Source organism: Euprymna scolopes, chromosome 42 (genome assembly GCF_053919585.1).
Source record: "Euprymna scolopes isolate OS-2025 chromosome 42, ASM5391958v1, whole genome shotgun sequence".
Classification (NCBI taxonomy): Eukaryota; Metazoa; Mollusca; class Cephalopoda; order Sepiida; family Sepiolidae; genus Euprymna; species Euprymna scolopes.
Genome location: NC_136523.1, coordinates 14,894,455 through 14,907,436, shown reverse-complemented (window position 1 = coordinate 14,907,436; position 12,982 = coordinate 14,894,455). Strand labels below are relative to the sequence as shown.

Here is a 12,982-nt window from a genome sequence, read left to right as displayed (position 1 = left end):
AAATCAATGAAAATCAATAAAAAAAAATCAATGAAAATCAATAAAAAAAAATCAATGAAAATCTAAAAAAAAAAACAATGAAAATCTAAAAAAAACAATGAAAATCTAAAAAAAAAATCAATGAAAATCTAAAAAAAAATTAATGAAAATCTAAAAAAAAAAACAATGAAAATCTAAAAAAAAAAAACAATGAAAATCTAAAAAAAAAATCAATGAAAATCTAAAAAAAAAAACAATGAAAATCTAAAAAAAAAAACAATGAAAATCTAAAAAAAAATCAATGAAAATCTAAAAAAAAAAAACAATGAAAATCTAAAAAAAAAAACAATGAAAATCTAAAAAAAAACCAATGAAAATCTAAAAAAAAAAAACCCAATGAAAATCTAAAAAAAAAACCCAATGAAAATCTAAAAAAAAAACCCAATGAAAATCTAAAAAAAAAACCCAATGAAAATCTAAAAAAAAAAACCCAATGAAAATGTAAAAAAAACCAACGAAAATCTAAAAAAACCAAAAAAAAAACCAATGAAAATCTAAAAGAAAACCAATGAAAATCTAAAAAAAAAAAAAACCCAATGAAAATCTAAAAAAAAAAAACCCAATGAAAATCTAAAAAAAAAACCAAAACAAAAAACAATGAAAATCTAAAACAAACAAAAAAAAAACAATGAAAATCTAAAAAAAAAAAAAAAAAAACCAATGAAAATCTGAAAAGAAAAAAAAAAATCAATGAAAATTAAAGGAATGAGCATTCAAAAATGAATGAAGATAAAAAAAAAACTATTATATATGTTCTCTCAGATGGTCATGTGACTTTATCATTTTGAACATGGCAGATGAGTGACTGTTTGGGAATACTAGATGCTGTATGTAGGAGTACGTCACTCCCCCCCTTACAAGAATTGCAAAAACCTAACAACATCAACTGGGGACTGCTTGTGAAGTTAATTATCACTTAACATTTCCTATTTTAGTGGTGGAGGCTGGTTGAACCCGCTTACGGTGAATGCTGCTGGCACTGGCTAACCCTTGTACTGATCTTCCAAATAATATCCAGAGATATTTTTCTGAACACTATGCAGACAACTGTCTATGGCTGCACTCTGAAGAGCATTGACGATCAACCATTTTGCTGCTTTTTTTTTGATCTGGATTGTGTGGAGCAATGGGAAACAAAAGTAGCTTTGTATATTTAACATCCGTTTACACTTTGGCATCAAAGATAAAAATGCTTGAACTCGTTTCTGCGTATGTCTCTCTGCACATGTACTCGCCTGCATTAATAAAAACAGATAAAAACATTCTAAGTAAATCAGATGAACTTCTCCGAATTTATCAAATTTTTCAATCCACCCTGAATGCATAAAAAGCCATATTTTTCTTCAATAAACCAATTGAGTCAAAATCCACAAGAGTCGAAATTATAGAATAAGGGACAACACAATGGAGTTTCATTCTATATTAATAAACACCTTTATTTGTTATCTTTGTTAGTAGCGTGTACAAGAGAGAAACGGATTAGTAGGTTGAAGTGTTCTTGTGTAAAAATAGATTTAATATATTGCCGGCTTGTTGAGGAGAGAACAGTTCCGGTTACACGTGTTTTTTTTTTAATTTTTTTTTATTACATATTCACCCCAAACAAGGCACATTGCCACTTTGGTGTAGGGGGCTACTATCAGGGGAAACAACTACTGGGGTACTATGTAGGGATTTGGGCAGCAAGATGTTGGTTCACGTTGCACTTGAACTTCTGCATGTCAGTACAGTTGGGGAAGCAGTGACCTGGAATGGAATTCCAAAGTCTAGCGGTTCTGGGGAAGAAACTACCGGAGTAGAAAGATCTTTTAGATTTAGGGATCTCTACAGTGTGGGGGTGGGATTTAGCAGCTTGTCGGATCTGTCGAGGCTGTTCACGTTGTGGGGGCACGAGTGCTTGCAGTTCATCAGAGCATTCACCATTAAAATACTTGTAGAACAGGCAGAGGGATGCAACGTTTCGTCGATGGGACAGAGGCTGAAGTTTAGATGCCAGTTTAGGGCCTACCAGATTTGCGACTCTCTTTTGAACCCTGTCAAGGAGCGAGAGACTAGTAGCCGATGCACCAGCCCAAATAGCTAGTAGTGGGACAAAGGAGGCCGGTTAAAGGAGAAAGAAAGAGCAAAGTCTTCCGTGTAATTACGTATGTAGGAGCGTGCGTCCGATAGTAGAGATGGGACAAAAGGTTAGTGTCTTGTGGTAAGAAAGCGTGTGTAGAGTGCACGTGGAAGCAAGTGTCCCCTCTCGCCAATCTTTCACGAAAACCCCCCGTCTAGCTGAATCCAATGTGAAAAGTTTCCCCCACTCTTTATCTGTGCCTAAATCAAAATGTGGATTCCATGAACAAAGCTTCATTTTTAAAACTGCACGCCTGTGGAACTGTTCCGTCTGCCTGCCTCCCACCTGACTACAACTTGGATGTCTTCAAGTCCAACGTTAACAAATTCCTAATGAACCGCTCCCTTAAGTAAACACTTCATCAAATCTCCACACTAACGTACTGTACTTGCAATAACCCTTATCCCTGAGTGGCTTCCGGGCCTTGATAAGTGGTGACCACCATGTAAAAAAAAAAAAAAGTGTGAGTTTTTAGAGAGTCACTGATAGCTTGTACTCACGTTCGGCCTGGGGCCAAAGCCCCACGCTAATGTCTGCTGCCAGCTGAAGCCAGGAGGAAAGAGAGAGAAAGGTTTGTGATTTCGCCTTTTATGTACTCGGTCACATGATTGAGAGCTGGCTTGTGATTGGATAAGCCAGGGAGAAAATGGATTTAAAATCTTCAGTTGTGAGATAATTCTCTCCTGCCTGTGATTGTAGCAAGTTTCAGCTGCTACAAAATCCACAAGAGATCTGGGATTGGTGTCACCTCAGACCCCCTCCGCCTCTCTGTCAGATCTTGGGACTACTGCTGTCATCTCAACTCAACCACACAGTCATAAGCATATGCATGCAGACATTGTCAAACACAGTCTGAGATATTCTCTCACCTCAATGAGAGAATGGCAGAATGAGAAAAAACAATCAGAAATTACAACAGGCTCACCTTTAAACTTTAACGTTTAATTTATCAACGTAAAAAGATCCAAATTGCAAAAGATGTGTCATCTTTAGCTCTCTGCCTAGCTGTGCTGGTAACACCCGGAAAGGGTAATAGTTCATAGTTTATCTTCGCATAATGCAAGATACAATACTCCACTGGCGAAGAAAAGGTCGATGAGTTAAGTGATGCCTTCCAAAGATGAATGCTGCTAGTCCGGCAGTCCACATAAAGTTCACTGTGCATAACCGCTGACAAAGGACAGGTCAAAATGTGGACCATAACTTTGTCTCTGAGAAACATTATGAGTAATAATGAAAGTTAAAATTCACAGAGAACAACAGTGTGCGATGAATATAATATTTCGCCCAACGTTAGGGCATTGCTGTTTGCAAATGATAATAACATTTCACCCCATGTTAGGGCATTAATACGTCTCGATGAGACAAGGGAGTTTTGAGGCTATAAGCCTTGAGTGAGTTTCTGTATGTCCATTCCGACCTGGCGTCTCTGGGAAAACTGCCGGGCTACTGGAAAGATGAATTTAGCGCCAAGAATAGCCTTGGACGTTAGTAATGTAGTAAAGTTAGTAATGTCGTATAGCAGTGTGGGGGACATATTGGGGCACATATATAACACTCATAATGATGATGATTGCAACGTCTTGTCAGACGAGTGCCACTCCCTCAGACATTTAAAATCCATGAGTCCAAATGCCTGAGGGAGTATCTATACAAAGACGATGTTACAGAGTCTTAGCTTTGTACGACAGCTAAGTCTCTCTCTCGGTTCAAAATGTTGAGATCCAGCAACAAGCAAGAGCAAGATAGCCAGCAACAAATTAAACTGCAGACCAGCTTAATGCGGGTACTGGTCTCCCGCTTTATAGTTTTTTAAATCAGAGATTTGCTTCTCCTAGAAAGGTTGCCTTCACCATGGCTTATGGTAGCCCTTTCCACCCCAATACACATATACACACACACAAATATACACGGTGCTAGTTGGCCGTTGACCCAGAAAAAGAGTTCATTTGCCCTTTGGAAGGTCTTGTTTTTAATCCTCCAGGGAGACTAGCCGCCCTCCTCACCAAACAAGTCTGGTGGGGGAACCAGTTTAGTCGCCGGTGACCCGACCATGAGGCAGGTAGTACTGGATTACATGGTACCAGTAGCATATGACATGACCTGACACTCATAATACAGACATAACTACTGCCATATCTGGGCAGGAGCTGCTAAAAACAGCGTATCCTGCCTTGACAGAGTACAAAATAGACTTCGTAGCCTAGTGGGCGATGCCCTTTTCTCTTCCCTGTAACCTCTCTCCGACAGAAGGGACATTGTGAGCCTGTTTTTGTTTTATCATTATTTCCATGGGAAGTACTCATCTGAGCTCCAATCTCTGCCCCCCCTTGCCAGTCTTTCATGAAAAACACCTGTCTAGCTGAGACTACTGTCAGTAATTTTCCCCACTCTTTATCTGTGCGGCAGCGAAAAATCACGATGAACGCTACCCGACTGATCTCATTAAAATTAGATTTTTCTTTGAAAAAAAAAAAATAAAATAAAATAAAAATAAATAAAAAACCCTACTTGATCAAATTAAGTGATTTTTTTTTGTATGAAAACTTTATATGCTGTTAGAAATTCGCTCAATATATGTTACCGTGACATAGGCTGACATATATTCGGTGGGTTTTTAACAGTATTTTGTATATATTTTTAATTTTTAACTTCTTTTCCCAAACTTACTGTGTCAAAGAGAGAGTCGGGCACCATTTTTAACTTTCCAATACGTCAATAAACACTGTATGTTTTTCGAGCTGAATAAACATGTTACATTAAATAAAAACACTAAAAACATATCCAGTTAGGTAGAAAAGTAACTTATCTTACCTTTGATAACATTTATTTGCTATATATTTGTTTTTTGACAACTTTTTCGAATCTATGTGTACAGTAATACAAACCCACGTTATTATTTCAGCGCGGTTAGGTGTGTCAGAAATTTCGTGAAAATAGTGAATAATTCCACCCCATCTTTCCAAGCTTATAACTCCTCGAAGTAATTCAAGCCCTAATTTTTTTTTTTCAATTAAAGGAGCAAGGACCAAAGTTTCATTAAAAAACAAAAAAAACAACGTGTTCTTTTAAAAAAAAAAAAAGGTTTTAAACTTCGGACTTTACAGGTAAATTTCTAAAAAACAGTACTTTTTTTGTTTTAAATTTGAATATATTATTTATTGACCTTTTCTCTTCAATTTGTGATATATAACACTTTGGTACATAAATTAATTATTTACTTTTTAATAGACATTTAAAAATGGGAGGGTGAATTATTCGACCCCCTGTCTTTCCAAGCTTATAACTCCTCGAAAAAATGTAATTCAAGCCCTATTTTTTTTTCACTTAAAGGAGCAAGGACCAAGGTTCCATTAAAAAAAAAAAAAGAAAAAGAAAAAACAAATAACGTGGTTTAAAAAAAGGTTTTAAACTTCAAACTTTACAGGTAAAATTCTAAAAAAAAACACTAGGTTTTTTTTTTGTTTTAAATTTGAATATATTATTTATTGACCTTTTCTCTTCAATTTGTGAGTAAATTAATTATTTACTTTTTAATAGACACTTGAAAATGGGGGGGGGGAGGCGTGAATTTAAAAAAAAAAAAACGTTTGTCTAAAATATTATATTCGGTTTATTGGAAAGAACATAAAATTTCACATTGACCCTGAAAATATCGTAAAAATAGAATCAATAGAAAAATTTTGATAGATTTTTAAAGTTTAAAAGTTTAAAAATATTGAGTTGGGAAAATTCATTACTGTTTAAAAAAAAATAAATATTTCTATTACTTTTAAAACAACTTTAATAGTTTATTTTGGAAGTATAACCCATAAAGAAAATAAACAACCCACTTTTAACAGAGAAATTACGAGATTTTTATATTTTATTCGAAGTTTTGTGTTAGGGGTGTCAAAAAATTCCTACAAAAATTCTGATATACACCTACAGCGCGGTTAAATACGTACCATATAAAAATAACTATGATTTTTACTTACCGTTGTTTTTTTTTTTTTCTTTAAAAAATATTTCCTCCTCTTCCTTCAAGTCGATATTTTTCTTCTGTTTCCGTGTATACAAAAAGGGAAAAATGAAAATCGAACAAAAATTATTTTGTTTTCAATCCAAAAGTGAAACTAAACGAATAGAAATCCGCGACAATTTAAATAAACACAAGTTTGTCAAATTAAACTTATTGGGTTTTAAGCAATAAATCACTTTTTTTTTCGGAATTAAATAATTTGCATATACACGTGGAAACAATATTTACGGAATGGTAAGTGATGATGTAGCACTAGGGACTTAAATACCCCAAATATAAGGTAATTGTCGGTCCTTATTGCATCAGAGGGGAGAGTCATTTTCGTTTGGAACACGTCAACTATAAACAAGGATCTAAAAAAAACACGTGGCCTTTCTACATTTGTCGTTATAAAAATAGTGAAATAAAAGTAATTGTTGGACAATTATAATTTATAATTTTTTAAATAAAATTATTTAAATAAAACTTATCATAAAACAACCTAATAATCATTAAAAAAATTCTTTTAATTTCTTTTACGCTTTTACTGCGGACCGGATATCCATTTTCTGCTGGACTACTTTATAATTTAAAGACAGAAATTTCCGTTCTGCTTTAAATTGAGCCGGCAGATCTAGTTAAAAAAAAACAAAAAAAAACTATATTGTTTTAAGCAAAAACAATTTTACCTACTAAATTGTCATGTCGAAAATAGTAATATATCAAAAAATTATGACAATCCATCCAGTAGAAAGTTATTTATTGTTAAAAGTAATTTTTACGGAAAATTGGGTAAAATTGTATTTTTCGTAGATGTTTTAAAGTAGATGATAAAGAGTTCACACACAGGGGACATAACTCGAAATGATATTTATGGCTTCTAACAATTCTAACCTTTACCGATAAACTTTTATTTCTCTTTTTAGGTTTGTATTACTTTACACATAGATTCGAAAAAGTTATCAAAAAAACAAATATATAACAAAAAATCTTATCAAAGGCAAGATAAGTTACTTTTCTACCTAACTGGATATGTTTTTAGTGTTTTTATTTAATAAACATGTTTATTCAGCTGGAAAAAACTGTAGACCTAAAGAGAGAGTCGGGCGCCATTTTTAACTTTCCAATAGGAAAGTTAAAAATGGCGCCCGACTCTCTCTTTGACACAGTAAGTTTGGGAAAAGGAGTTGAAAAAAAAAATAAATAAAAACTAGGCAAAATAGTTAGAAATAGTTTTTTTTTATACAATATGAAACTGAAGCCTAATCGATGAATTAACAGAAAAAAAGTAACAAAGTGAAAATTGCGGAATTTAGAGGGGGGGGGGAGGCAATCTCGCCAACGTCCGCCAAATATTGAATTTCAAGCGAAAAAAAAAATAGTACAGTAGGGATCGGATAAGAAGTCTCTTATATCCGGGTCACACTGTGCATACATAATTAAAGGTTTTGTTTCTAAATTTAAAAAATGAAAGTTTCAAACATCATAAAAAAACGTATCCAAAACCTAATATTCCCCAAAATAGTTTTTATATATGTTTATGAAAGTATAGAAATTAAATTATTGAAATCAAATAACAAACTTTCAAACATCATAAAAAACATATCCAAAACCTAATATTCCCCAAAATAGTTTTTAAATATTCTAAAAGTGTTTTCAATAATTAAAAAAAAAAAGTAGCACAAAAAAGTGTATTCAATAATTCTCTTTTTAAAAAAAGTAGCGCAAAAAGGTGTTTTCAATAATTTAAAAAAAAAAAAAAATAAGGAACGCAAAAAAGTGTTTTCAATAATTCTTAAAAAAATAAAATTAAACTAATTTCAATAATTCTTAATTAAAATAAGACAAAAAAAAAACAAAAAAAAAAAAACGTCAAAAATAACGTAATAAATTACGAAAAACGCTAAGGTGGTAAAATAATTATTAATAAAAATCTATTTTCAATGAAATTTATATGAGGAATAAATTTTGTCCAACATTTTGAATTAGGTTCATCGCGTGACGTAAGCAGCAGAACTTAATTACCTCCCTTGTTAACTTATCTCTTTTCTAGTAAGCATAATATAATGATTTTTCGCTTCCTTTCACAAATTTCTTTTTTCTTTCATAATTATTTTTCTATCCTATCATTTTTCGTAAGTTTTAGATATGTTACTATTTGAGCCCTGGCAATTACGTAGATACAATTGGTTTCGCTGGAAATTCGATAGTTTTTTTGTTTGTATAATATAGAAGCACCTTACGTCACCTTATTGTCATATTGGGAGGTGACGGTGATCCAATGGTTAATGACACGGACTGATAACCTGGGTGTTTCCAGTTCGTTCTTCAAAAATCACTTTCACTTTATATGTTGGCAATCTTCTTGTAGTTTCTTCCGGGAGTGCTCAATTTCTAGGAAGAATTCTGAGTAGAAAATATCGGAGAAACCAATGTCAGCCATAGAATTTTTAGATTCATATGAGATGATGATGAGTGTCACATCACTGCAAAAAAAAAAAAAAAAATAGAAGAAAAAAAGAAAGTTTTTGTAGTAGACCTACTATCCGTCCTAAATCCCTGGTCCCCCCTCGCCAATCTTTCACGAAAAACACCCGTCTAACTGAATCCACTGTGAAAAATTTCCCCCACTCTATATCTGTGCCTAAATCAAGACGCGGATTCCATGAACAAAGCTTCTTTCTTAGAACTGCACGCCTGTGGAACTCTGTTCCGTCTGCCTGCTTCCCTCCGGACTACAACTTGGATGTCTTCAAGTCTAATGTTAACAAATTCCTAATGAACCGCCCCCTTAAGTAAACACTCCATCAAATCTCCACACTAACGTAATGTACTTGCAATAACCCTTATCCCTGAGTGGCTTCCGGGCCTTGATAAGTGGTGATCACTGTGTAAAAAAAAAAAAAAAAAAAAAAAATGGGATACTGTTGCCACATCTAGGTAGGAGTTGCTCAGAGGATCATTTCCTGCCTTGACAGGGTTAAAAACCGACTTCGGTATCTAGTGGCCAATGCCCGTTTTTCTTTCATTACAACCAGTAGGCCCCCAAAATCAACAGAGATGAGATCATTTCTGTAATAATCCGGTCCTTGTTGATTTTGCATTGAGTGTAAAAAATTCTGTGCAGTTCTAGGCGGTCCACCATCCCAGACTTTTTGCACGTCAGAGTGCCCCTCTTCTGGGACGCTGATTTCTCAATCCCACTTTCCGTCCCTGGTGTCCATCACCCCCTCCCCCATTTAGCCCCAAAAGTCCTCTAGGCCTTAACATATTTAAATTTGAGTTCAGCACCATACAAAAGAGCTAAATAGACATACACAGAAAATTTTTGACAAATATGGTAAAATAATCCCCAAAATGGAGTGTTTTTATTAGCTCCAAAAGATCCCCTGAGTTATCACAAAGTATAGACAAACAAAATTATATAGAAATCAGTTAGTTACAACTTTTCAGAAAGTTTTATAAAAATCCAAGGCATCAATTTTTTTAATAAGCACAAAAATGTCAATTTTAGCTATTTTAACCTGAAAAGCACCCCTAAGGGGGCAACTGGAGTTTTCCCGGAAAATCCGTTCTGTTACTCGTTTTTACTCATATAATGTTTAATGTTTGTTCAAAATTTCAAAAAATTCTAATGTGTAGTTATTGAGAAAAGTGCGGGCAGACAAACGGACAAGGATGAATTTGCAGGTCCATCCTCCTTTTGTCGGGGGACCAAAATATACAAGTTTTTATTTTATTTGAAAATTTATAAGCTTTTGCAGTTGAACGAAAGTTTTTTTTTTTAATTTTAAAAATGGAAGTTTTTTTTTTTATTTGAATTTGTATAATAAATATATGTTTATGAAACTATAGAAATGAAATTATTGAAATCAAATAAAATTTAAACATCATAAAAAACCTAATATTCCCAAATAGTTTTAAAATATTTTAAGGTGTTTTCAGTTTTTTTTTTTTTTTAAAAGGAGCGCAAAACAAGTTTTTTGAATAATTCTTAAAAAACAAAACAAAACAAACAAACAAAAAAAAAACAAACAAAAAACCCCCCAGAAAACAAACAACAACAACAAAAAAAATTAATTTCAATAATTTTTAATCAAAATAAGTCCCGAAAAAATTTTTTCAATGATTATTAAATAAAAAAAGAACGATTGGAAAAACGAAAACAAAAGACACGCACAGGGGAAAACTAGGTGTAAGAGAAAAAAGTGAAAAAACTGACTGGCTATAACCTCATAGGGCTGCTTTCTAGCTGACTACAACATGATCATTTTCAAGTCCAATGTAAACAAGTTCTTGTTGATTAATCCACTTAAATAATCAAATTCTACCCAATTTTCATTACTAAAATCATTAAGCTGTTGTCTTACCAACCACGTGACACTCATAAATCCTTATCCTGGAGTGGCCTTTGGGCCTTGATAACTAGTGATTTCTTTATATATATATTTATAGTGATGGATAGCAAGAGAAACAAACAGGCCAATGTTCGAACTTCTGTTTGAGAGTAAAAAGAAATTCGTCATAATCGTGAAAATTTTTTAACTTCAATGAGTCGTCTTCAGGCGCGTGTTGAATTAAAAATTGCGTTTAGTGAATTTATTGAAAATTCGATTAAAGTCGTTTAAAAGCACTTAAGCGTACCCTCTCCTCCCTTATATTGAATCTGATTGATGGTCGGTTTGTTTATGCGAATAGGTGGGATTTCTATAATAGGGAGGCACAGGTTACAATATGAGACGGCTAAAGTGGCGGTATTTTTTTAACTAATATATTTCCGAGTTTTGGGGGTGTTGTGTGCTACTAGATGTTGGTAAATAAAGCTGTCAGGGGAAGATAGGTGACATGTACGCCAGCGAGAAGTACTAGTCCTAGTCATGCCGGTATACAAAGTGTTTTTGGAGACACATTCTTGTATAGAACATTGGAAAACATATATGGCTTTACTAGATTGTAGCAAATTATCATCGAGTGTCGGGTTATTGCGGATTAGTAAGTTAGTCGTTTTGGAAATTTTGTAATAAATGGTAAAACACAGCTTATAGTTTTTTTTTCTATGAGGGACATGTGTTTATATATGCTATTTTTAAAATTATTTTTTCATCGATTTTATAATTAGCATGCATTTGGTCACAGTAGAATAGGTCAATATTACATATATATATGTAGCATCTACCCCGAAAGTTTATGAAAAATTATTTTTAAGGAGCTGTTCGTCGTTTTGCCCGGCGAGCAGCTCACTTCATATATATATAAAAACATCACGTTCCAACCTTAGCCATTACCGTTTGACCTATACTAAGTTGGTTATGAAATAGTTAACTTATAAATGTATTTATATTTGCGTATGCGTACAAGGGAACTTTAAGTTGCCTTACGCCTGTTAAGTTCCAATTTCTTTAAATTTTGACACCTGAGCAACTATTTTTACCGATTAAAGACCTATAAAAAACAGTCTACAAAAATGCAATCATCTGACCTGTAGTAGTCAATGTCTACACATTGATGTACAAAATCAAAATGCAGAAATGCGACTGTACGCATGTCGCCGGCGCATCACTATTCTGAATAAAAGCAAATATTACATTTTGGACCAATCAAAAAACTTTCTGAATTTATTGGAAATGGACTTTCGGGGGCGGGGGGTCACTTAAACCCTTTAAAAGTCAGAGTTTTCTTCATTAAATTATGGGAACCCAGTTTATCTCAGTCTGCAGATTGGTGTCGTTGAGCACCCCACCGTGGGCGCCTATCTCTGCGACATCTTTTTCTACTCAGACACATATAAACATTAACGAACACACACACACACACACACACACACACACACACACACACACACACACACACACACACACACACACACACAACTCATTGACTTATTATCGTCTGCCAAGTTGTATAAATTTTATTCGTTGAAATATTTCCAATCTTTCTCACTAAAATATTTGATTAATATAAAAACAAAAGAACATTATTATAAACAACTTTCAATGAATCATAATTTATTTAATTGAGCAGAGAAGTTTTGATAACGATTTTTATAACCCCTGGAACTCACGGCTCTTAATTAATCGATCAAAACTTTTTCTAATTGCTCAGCCAATCAACTTCCTTGTTTTTACAAGAAATCTAAAAATATTCACGAACATTCTATGTTTTTCCTATTACTGTAAACCTTCCAATTTAAACATATACAGATTATCTCTTTTGTGAATTTATGCCTTTTTAACTCATTATTTTGTCTTGTTTACCACATGAAAATGTCTCTCATTTTTCTCACATTTGATTTAAAAATCCTGAAAACCTTTGTCACTGAAAATGTTTCTCTGAATTCGGATCATCCCCAAAATACTTCCCCCTATTACAAAACACACTAAAGTAAAATCCTAAAACTGGCATGAACACATCCCTAAAAACAAAGGACACGACATCCCTAAAGACTCTCCTCGTGCCGGTCTGTGATCTCATATCTCGGAAGAGATGCAGTTTGAAAAAAAAAAAAAAAAAATGGAGACAGACAGAACAACATAATCAGTTTTATAGATCAGATTTGTATTTTTGTTTTACTTTCACTTTCACTTTCTCATCACGTGTTCCTAATTTACCACGTGTTTTTTGTTTATTTTTTTCTCCACGTTTGTTCATTTATTTTTATTCAGCCATCCACTTTGCGATTTACCTTCTTACTACCCCTCCCACTACTACCTCCCGCATATTCCTCACCACCCGCCTCTCACTCTTCTTTTACTTCTCCACCCCCACCCCTTCATGTACCTACTGCGTACAGCATCTATTACTCCCCCTGCTCTTAAAGTTTTTCC

At 33.7% G+C, this 12,982-nt stretch overlaps 1 protein-coding gene across 2 annotated transcripts in view; it reads right to left on the bottom strand.

Moving 5' to 3' along the window:
* Positions 1–6,576, bottom strand: part of LOC145266930 (nucleotide exchange factor SIL1-like) — a 42,209-nt gene extending 35,633 nt beyond the window's left edge. Inside the window, exons 1-2 of one of the 2 annotated variants that reach the window (XM_080122730.1) lie at positions 6,408–6,514; positions 6,136–6,199 (exon numbers count right to left, since the gene is read on the bottom strand). The gene's annotated coding sequence lies outside the window, so the exon portion shown is untranslated. Of the gene's footprint in view, positions 1–6,135 lie in introns of both variants that reach the window. The other variant, XM_080122729.1, reaches the window with a different exon arrangement.
* Positions 6,577–12,982: the final 6,406 nt, after the last annotated feature.